We start from the raw sequence: 10,693 nt of genomic DNA on the forward strand, positions 1-10,693 counted from the left end.
CGATATGGTGTTCCCAGCAAGATTATTACCGACAATGGTACCAACCTGAACAACAATGTGGTGCAAGCTCTTTGTGAAGAATTCAAAATTGAGCATCATAACTCTTCTCCTTATAGACCTCAGATGAATGGTGCAGTTGAGGCCGCCAATAAGAATATCAAGAGAATCATCCAGAAGATGGTAACCACTTACAAGGACTGGCATGAGATGTTACCCTATGCTCTGCATGGCTACCGTACTACCGTGCGCAGTTCAACCGGGGCAACCCCTTTCTCTCTTGTATATGGTATGGAAGCGGTTCTTCCTTTGGAAGTGGAGATCCCATCTCTCCGTGTGATCATGGAAGCAAAGTTATCTGAGGCTGAATGGTGCCAAAGCCGGTATGATCAGTTGAATTTGATTGAGGAAAAACGTATGGATGCCATGGCTCGTGGACAGTCATATCAAGCAAGAATGAAGACTGCCTTTGACAAGAAAGTCCATCCTCGAGAATTCAAGGTAGGGGAACTTGTATTGAAAAGGAGGGTAAGCCAGCAACCCGACCCAAGGGGCAAGTGGACGCCTAACTATGAAGGTCCTTATGTTGTCAAGAAGGCCTTCTCCGGTGGTGCTTTAATCCTTACACACATGGATGGTGTAGAGCTTCCAAATCCAGTGAATGCCGATATAGTCAAGAAATACTTTGCCTAGAAATGTGAAAAGAACAGCGTGGTAGGTCGAAAACCCGAAAGGGCGGCCTAGGCAAAAATGCGCTTCCCGGTGGATCGAAAACCCGAAAGGGCGGTCCAGGCAAAAATAAGGGACAAAAAAACAAATATGAAAAGCTCGCTGAGATTGTACGCAACTCAGGCAAGAATGAGCGTCTCGATGAGCCGAAAACCCGGAAGGGCGGTTCATGCAAAAATGAGATTGAAACAAAAGGCAAGTAACTATATCTGGCCAACCACCGTCCCCCTTGGGGCATCTGCAGCTGTTAATGCCTATCTTCATCAAAAGCTTCTGTACTTGTGAATTCAAAGTTTCTAAGAACTGTAGTGGTTACCGTGTTCAATGTACCACCAACCAATAAAAATTACCATTTTCCAAGCTTTGTGAATCCGTGGAGTCATGCCTTCGGCTGACTACCACTCTTATACATCAAATTGAGCTTGTGCTGTTGTTTGAAACTCTATTTTTCTTCTACTTTCAAAGCTGTATACAAAACATTTTCTTTCTATTTTGATAATGACAATGCTTGAAACAAACATTTTTGAAAATTGAAAACTTTTTGTCTGTTTTGAAAAGCAAGCCTGAGCAACAGGGTACGTTCAAATGAAACATGCATGAGCGAGAGTATGTTAATGTCTATTTCAATATATGTTACAAGCAGGTTCTCCTCCAAGATAATCTGTGGTCAATGGCAAGAATGAAAAAACAGAATGAAAATGCATGAAAATGAAAAGGCTCGCTAAGTTGAAAACCCGGAAGGGCGGCTTAGGCAAAAATGAGCACCCCGCTGGATTGACAACCCGAAAGGGCAGTTCAGGCAAAAATGGGGCATTGAAAAGAATCTATTTCCCCGGTGGATCGAAAACCCGAAAGGGCGATCCAGGCAAAAATGGGATGCGAAAAATGAGAATGAGAAAATAGCATGCAAAAAGCATTGACCACAGATGCGATGTCTACAACGTACCCAGCACTGAAATGCCCAGCATAACGGCGTTTTCCCCAGTAAAGCCTTCCGAGATTCAATTTCCAGCAAGTTGTATAGCTACCTGCCCTCAGCCATGGTTCCGATACGTCTCCCAACGACGTCATCTCCAAAGAGGATTTCCAAGAATGTGTAATATAGCACGAGCCACTACGTGCCCAATACTCTGATGTCTTGTCTTCCCCGTGAAGTCGTGTCTACAAAATGCCAACAGTCATGCATTACAAGCATTCATACATGCATAATCATGCATATTACGTGCCCATGCATTTAATGGAACTGTTATATCATCCATGCATATTGCATTTCCAATGTCAACATCAGTCTCAATTCAATACTCATGTCAGGTTCTCTGTCAAAGCCTTGTGATCCAATAATATCAATCAATTTCTACCTTTCAAACCAAATCGACGCCAAGTCAATCTCAATCTATATTTCGTCAAACAAAACTCAATCCCCAGTGAATATGTTTCTGTTTGGTCAAGTGGCTAGTTCAAGTCCAAGAACAGCTTGTACCTATCAATTTGCTTATGTTATCGGTCGAGTGCCCAGCTCAATCCAAGAGCAGCTCGTACCTGTCAATATGTTTCCGTTTGGTCAAGTGGCTAGCTCAATCCAAGAGCAGCTTGTACCTGTCTATCTGTTTCTGTCCGGTGGAGTAACCAGTTCGCATCCAAGAACAAGCTCACACCTGTTTATTTGCCTTTGCTTTCGGTCGAGTGACCAGTTCGAATCCATAAGAACAACTCGTACTTGTCAATTTCCCCAGTCGGGTCACCAGTTCGAATCCATAAGAACAACTCGCACTTTCCAATATCCCCAAGTGAGTTACCAGTTCGAATCCATAAGAACAACTCATGTTTGTCCAGTAACCTCTATCCCCTGTGAAGTGACCAGTTCGAATCCATAAGAACAACTCGCAGTTGTCTGTTTGTTTCATCCCCGGTCAAGTGGCTAGTTTGAATCCAAGAACAGCTTGTACCTGTCCAACTTGTTTCTAGTTTCCCGTTACTCTGCTATTCACTATCTTTGTCAATGTCTACCAATCCCGCAATGGATACGACATATTTTGTTAATTCCAATCCCCCTGAGGTCTTGCATTCATAGTCCAAATGACGCATGGCATGCATATTATTTGAAAATAGGTAGGCGTATTTTTACGTCCAAACACAGTGCAAATGCTAATATTTAAGTATCTTCGTCCTGTCAAGCCAAAGACTCCGTCTCTTGACTCTCCAGACAAAGAAACTTAAATAGGGGCAGCTGTTATACCCTGTTTTTGGACCTAAAAATACTGGGCCCAATTTCATTTCAAACTTTGTCAATTATCAAATTTCAACTGCACAGTTCAAATTGTCTCTGCTTCGCAGTATTTTCAATCACAATTTTACCTATGTTTTTCTTGCATAAAACCTTTCAAAATGTCTTTACTTGTCTTGTAAGTCATTCAAAAGTGCCTCTGAATCATTACATTGCTTTTTCTACAGTTTATTTCAAAATTTGCAAAAGGTCATACAGAAGGGTATTTTGGTCATTTCCTGCAGTGGGACCCATCTTCATCCTTGTGACTATCTCCGAGTCTTTTCAAATTCATTTTTGACATTTCGTCAGTAAACCCTGTTTAAATTCATTTCAAACTTGCATCTGAGTCAGTGTCAAGTCTGTTTGAGTCAGTTTAGGTCATTTTTAGCCCTAGGGGCATTTTGGTCATTTCACATGAAATTTTGGCATGGGGAGGTTACTTTGAAGTACCTCATTTAGGCCATTGGTTCGTTTTAGTCCGTTTTGTCAATTTTATTTTTGTTTCACTTTACGTTTGGTCAAATTACGTTTTTTATTCAAATTTTATTTTGTATTGCATTTTGGTCCCTCAATTGAGGTCCCAAAATTGCATTTTTGTCCAAACTGTTTTTTTATTATTTATTTCATTTCAAGTTTTTAATTTTGCAGTCCAGTCCTTGTCATTTTCACAATTTGCAGATTGGTCCTTAAAATAGCAAGCAGCGCCCAAGTGAGCAAGTCCAGGGTACGTGTCACAATTTCATTGGCTCAAGTGTACACATGTCAACTATATAAACAGTGAGTCAGATTCAAAGCCATTAATCACACGCCAACTCAACAAACACAATCAGACTTTCTCTCTCCATTCAGTTAGATCAGAAACAGAAAAATTATCAAGATCATCAAGAACACAAGAACCCTAGAAATTTCCAGAACCAAAATTCATACACAAATTCATTGATTTTTGCATCAAACTCTCAGAGATTCAATGGCGAATCTTCATCACTGAGTTGATCTCTCTGCAATTCAAGGTGAGAATTCTTCCCCAGTGGCGAAGAACTCCAACACCGATCACAGAGGCGTTGAAAAAGGAGAAGAAAAGGGAAAGAAGCAAGGTTTTAAGCCGGCGAAGAAGATGAAGAAACGGAATCAGTGAGAAAAGAAGAATCACCGATTTATTTTCGGTTCAAAGCCAGAAATCAACAAGCAAAAGCCAAATCCAAGTGTTTCCGAAGAAACCTAACAGAATCTCCATAAAAACTCAGGTAAAACTCAGAATCTCTCTTCAAAAATAATATCATAGTTTAAACCTGCAAAATCACGTGAATAAACACAAAAAAGTTTCCAGAATCACAAAGAAAACCATAGCCGTAAACACAAAACCTAGATCCATAAGGATCTAAGTGTTGAAAGCGAAAATAAGCACTAGAGAGGCAATAAACGACGAAACGATGTAGATCCGTAAAGATCTAAACATTTTCTTTCAAAAAAAGATCAAAGTCAATTTCAAAACCGTACGAAGTTTTTTCCCGATCTACGTCGTTTCAAGATTCGTTTGTAAAAACCAGTGCCAAACTCATACTTAGGATAAGAAGACGAATCGTTTGATGTAGAAGTTTTGAAGTTCTGGAAATTTAGGTCACCGGAGGTGCTTAGGCGCGCCGGAGAAGATGAAGCTTCCGGCGGACCTTCAAGGTCTCCGCCGTGGCTTCATCCTCACCGGCGGTGAGGGATTAGAGAGAGATGAGAGAAGAGAAGAGTTAGAGAGAGAAAGGTGTGTGACAAATGAAAAAACCGGCGCGTTAGGGTTTTATATAGGGCGCTAGACCGGACCGGTTCAAGACCGGTCCAATCCCCTGCGTTGTGAGCCCTTAGATCTAGGGTTTAGGACCTTGGATCAATCCAACGGTCCCTGTGTATCCCTGTGAGATCCGTTTCCTCTGGTTTTGGGCTGGGCCTTCTTTTGTACGTTTTTTTGCTTTTTTGTGCTATTTACACCGTTTTCTTGCTATCTGAACCTGTTGCTTGCTCACTTTTTTTTTTTATAAAAATTCCTGAAAAATCCTAGTTGTTTCTTGGCATATTTTTGGCATTTTTATGGTGTTTTCTTGCATGTAAAAGATGTTAAGATGGCATGAACTAATTTCCATATGTTTTTACACTTTTGGTATATTTTTGCTATGTTTTTGTTCTTGATACTTTGATGTGTGTTATGAATAAATGATACCATATCTTGTGATAAATATGCCTCTGGACATGTGCTTCTTTTGCTGATTTGAATATGATTTTTATGGATTTCTTGTTTTACAAGCAACAAGTGTTTGTTTTAAAGAATAAAGTGTCAAATTTCTCTATGAATTTGGTGTGATACTTTGCTTGCATGTGTCTCCATTAATTTCATGTCATGGCTTGAAACAAAATTTCTTTCAAAATTGCCATGATGTGATGATTATGGGTTACAAGCACCTTTAGGTATCACATCAAAATTTTTAGGTTTATTGCCACTCTATTACCTTTTCTTTGCCATTTTTATGCATTTCCTTTTGAATATTTCCTATTATTTTGTGCTTTATGGTTACTAACCATTTCATCTCATGTTTCATGCATCTCATTTAGCATTCCCTCCACTTTTTAGCCTAGCATTTGTTTTTTTTGCAAGTTTTAATTCATTTGGTAATGTAATTTGTTATCATTGGTTTGTAGCTTGGCAAAGGGGCCATAGAATGTATTTAGGCAATTTTTGTAATATGGACTATGGACACTATGACGCACCGACACGCACACACTCACCTTAGATGTATGCATAGGATTGTATGGTTAGATAAGCGCTTAGGTTTGAACACTTAGGGAAAATCCATCTTTTTTTCAAAAAAAAGCAATTGAACTTCACTTCAAAAATTTTCATAATAAGTATGAAGTCAACACTTCATTTTTTTTTTCCTTTCTTTTTTTTCTTAAGAAAAATTCAATTCATCTTAATCATTTAGACTTTCTTTCTAATCACTAATCAAACCTCACTTTTTTTTTTTGCTAAATCTAATGCTCATGAAGCCTCCCAATCTCCTTCTTCAAAACCTTTTTTTCAAAACTTAAAATCAAACAATTAAAACAAAAGAAAAACAAGTCTTTTTTTTAGCAAGAACTACGCCGGTTTTGATCCCGTAAAACGGTACGTAGGCAATGAGTCAAAACTCATCCAAGCCGAAGTAAAATCAAAATTCTACTTCTTCTCTCCCCATTCTTAACTAAATAAACCTCCCATTTTCAAAAGTAAGTAAAAATAAGCGTGAATATAGACTTAGGAAAACGGCTCCTATAGAGGACTATAGTTACTCCGGGTGCCTAACACCTTCCCGTAGTAAAACCGACCCCCGAACTTAGAATCTAAGGGTTTTTTTTCAATTTTGCCCTTCCCAAAAAAAATAGAGAATATCAACGGTCAAAAGGTTCAAGTCCAATTAATGGCTTGGCACCCAAAAACCATGATAACACCATGAAATAAGTAGAGGTTCATCGTGGAACCCTAATCAAGAGAGGTTTAGTTACTCATGGTAACCGACATCATTACAAAAGAAAAGAATCTACCCTAGACAGCAAGAGGAGGAGAAAGCCTTGCCTTGAAGCTCTGGATGCCCGGCCCTTTTCTTCTACAACCAAATTTCTTAATGAATAAAAGTGTGTGCAAGGGTCTCTATTTATAGACATGTTTGCATCTAGGTTTAGATATAATATTTCAAATTTTTTCACTCATCCAGCTTAAAAACTAAGCAAACTGTGTGATTTATGAATTTATATTATCTATTACCATATACGAAAATACATCATTTAATGTCTTTATTATGTGAGAATAATATGTTCCAAAATTCTTATGATGTATAATTTTCTTGAACGAAACATGAATTTGAAAACTATAACTTACAAAAACAAAAACAAAAAAATTCGTCGGTACACAACTAATTTCTAACTAAGATAAAATATTCACCCATAATTTTTTAGAAGCTGAGACAATAAAAGAACAAATAAATAGTTGGTTCAATCATATTACAACCAACCGTCACACAAGAAAGTGATGCTAAATTTAAATGAATGAATATCATTTATTTTTAGTAAGAAAACAATCCTTATTAGTTTAATTTAAGGCTTAATTGCACTTTTGGCCCCCTATGTTTTAAGAAGTTGCGATTTTGGTTCCCTAACTAATTAAAATACAAAACAGCCCCCTATGTATTGGATCTTTGGCAGTTTTGGCCCCCTAACTAATTAAAATACAAAACAACTTCCTTTGTATTGGATCTTTGGCAGTTTTGGCCCCCTAGATCAATTTTGACTCGGTCAACGCTGACGTGACACTTCAAAGCCGTCACGTGTGCATTGTTTTAATTAAAAATAAATAAATAAAACCACATATAAATTAAAGAATTAAATAAATGAAAAAAAAAAAAAAAAAAAATAAAAAGAAAGAAAAAAAAGGAAGGAAATCGTCTTCCAAAATCTGATTCTCCCTCTTCTTCCTCTCATCTCTCTATAACTTTCGTTTCTGTCAATAGAACATTATTTCGTGTTACAAAATTTGATTTATTTATTTGTTGAAACACAATTTCCTTCTTTTTTTTTCTTTCTTTTTTTATTTATTTTAATTATTTGTTGTTTTTTTATTTATTTAATTCTTTAATTTATATGTGGCTTTTTTTATTTATTTTTAATTAAAACAATGCACATGTGGCGGCTTTGAAGTGCCACGTCAGCGTTGACCGAGTCAAAATTGATCTAGGGGGCCAAAACTGCCAAAGATCCAATACAAAGGAAGTTGTTTTGTATTTTAATTAGTTAGGGGGGCCAAAACTGCCAAAGATGCAATACATAGGGGGCTGTTTTGTATTTTAATTAGTTAGGGGACCAAAATCGCAACTTCTTAAAACATACGGGGCCAAAAGTGCAATTAAGCCTTAATTAAAAAATAATGATCATTGTTGATATGTAATGTTAATTTTAAATATATTATATGTTATATTTTGCAACAAACTTGTGAATAATTATATTAATGGAATCTTTTAAACTTTGCAACGTCAATCAACTGAAAATCGATCAAAATTAAATCACGTATAATTAGATGAAACTGGATTTTATTAAAGGATTCATCCAAACTGAACCACATGTCAATTTCAATTTGGACCGGATGTGTAAACTTTTTTTTTTACAATAATGTAAAATAATTTTAAACTGATAATGCATGCGAATTAAATGTGTATCATTATATACTTTTGTAATGCATATGGTGTTAACTAGTAAATAAACAATTTCCAAGTTGTCTCCTAAAAAACAATTTTCAAGTTGTAAGTCAAAGGTGATAATGAAACATTTTTTTGAAGATTGTAGGCATGAACAAGCCCTTGAAACACTCACCGTGCCTTGCAAGGTGCTGTTGACCTATCCGTTGGAAGACTTTCAAATGAATGGACCCCTAAAATCCAAAGCAAAAATTATCATCTATTTCTCCATTGACTCAGCATAAACAAAGACCGTTGTTCATTTGAAATTAAAAAAAGAAAGGAAAATGAAATGATAAAATAAAAAATTAAAGAAAGAAAAATAATAATATTAGAAGTTCACGCACATAAATGGAGAAGTTGATGTTTAAAACTTTGTCTTATCAACTTATTGACTTGAGAATTTAAATTTGATTTTTGAATAAAATAATTTATAACAAGATTTTACTAACTTCAATCGAACTTCAAATTACTTTTTATCATAATATATAGAGGATTAACACAAAAAAGGAAAAGGCTATAACTTATCGATTACATTATGTATTGCAAGATTAAGGTAAAGAAACTTTGAATTTTTCTTAATATTTTTTACGGCATACTGAAAAATATACAGTAATTTATTTATAATTTAAAAATATTTAATTGATTTAGGTGGTTATATTTCACGTATAATACAATAGATTAACTACATATATCCATGTAAAACGTGATCCATAAGATTGTGATGTTTCTTTAATTAATCTTCATATAACGAGTGTTTGTTTGTGAAAAAAGTCTCGCATTGCTATTGTAAAATAAGAGCGTAATGACATACTTTTTAATGTGATGGTGTAGAAGTGATTGATAGGACGAAGCGGATATCATGGTCATGAAATTAAACATTGATCGTAATTTTTTCTCTGCTTTAAAGTTTCCGGTTTATTTTCTCGGAATTGTTTTCCTTTATTTTCTCTATTTTAGTTTTTTCCAACATTTAAAATCTAGAACATATATGAATTTTCAAATTAGCAAAATAATTAAGGAACTTTAATCACAAAAAAATAGAAAGAATTTTCGTTATGCTTTCTTTTCTTCCTGCAGGTGACTAAGCTTTCTTTTCTTAATTTTTGTCAAAAATATATTTCCTTTTCTCAGAAAAGCATGTCCAGTATAAACCGATATGACTCGTCGTCTAGTTAATTGGCTTCCCTCAAATTAAAAAAGGAAATAAAAGGAAACTTAATGCGATTTTTCTTTAGCGTCTTCGTTAGAGTTGTTGGCAATATCCAAGATGCTTCATTGTCAAGGTATACTAAGTCAAATTAAAAAAGTTATCATGTATTTCTTTTTTTGAGGTAGGAAAAAAAAGAAGTTATCATGTAGTATTTGTATTTCATTGAATTCATCGTTAACTAATTTTCTTTTGCCGTTCTAGCTATGAAAGTTCTTATTAAAAAGACAGCATAGTTTTTTTTTTTAAAAAAAACAATAAAGACAACATAGTTCTTACATGTAAAAAATTATCTAAATCAACAACAAAAAGAGAATGCCATTCTAATAGAAAAATAATCCTTGACAACAATTTCAAGAAAAGTTATTATTACACTCTAAAAACGGGCATGCTTATAATTACTTTTCGAAATACTATTTTATCATGAAATAAATTTTTTTGTTGACCTTTTTTTTTTTTTATATTAGAATGAAATACAAGAAGAAACTATATAAAACAATGGAAGAGGAGCACTTATTACGACAAAAAGTGGAGTTTGCTCCTCTTCCAAAAAATTTTAAATCGAATGATTAAAACACTATATATGGAAGAGAACCACTTATTACGTAAAACTGTTTTCACTTCTTCGCAAATAGAGATAACTTAGGATGCAACGAATATTAGTTGTTTGCATAACATAACTTAGGATTCAAGCCAAGGTTAATCTCCATACAAACAAAAGATTTTTAATTTTCTGGTTAGAGAGCTTTTTTTATCATTTTTTCCAAATCAAATTTAAATTAGGAGTCCTTAAAGATTCTCTGGTGAAGCATAGGAGTTCTTGGTCACAACTCCAAATCCAAACTTTCGGTCAACCTTAGCTTCTCTTGGAAAGGGAGGATTTGGTCCATGTAGAAGTGATCTTGCTTATTTGGGTAATCTTGGAAAAAGATCATTTTGTATGAGATTCTTTGGAACCCTGATTTGCTTTCATTTCGCCTTTCACAAGGGATACTCTCAAAGTCAAGGAAAAGAGTTGGTTAGTATCATCGATACAAACTCTAGTTAGATGAACAGTGATTTTGGTATAATAAAAAAGAGAAATACTAAAGTGTGTCTTAAGGCACTTGTTCTTTGTTAATAAAACTTTTAGAAAATTGTAGTGTGACTTTCAAACATATCTTTTGTAGCAAGGTCAATATGATTTATTTTTTTTTTGTTGCAAATGTTTCTCTCCTCAAAATGCACGAGAGGATGTTTCTTTGT

This window comes from Medicago truncatula, chromosome 2 (assembly GCF_003473485.1).
Source record: "Medicago truncatula cultivar Jemalong A17 chromosome 2, MtrunA17r5.0-ANR, whole genome shotgun sequence".
Taxonomy (NCBI): domain Eukaryota; kingdom Viridiplantae; phylum Streptophyta; class Magnoliopsida; order Fabales; family Fabaceae; genus Medicago; species Medicago truncatula.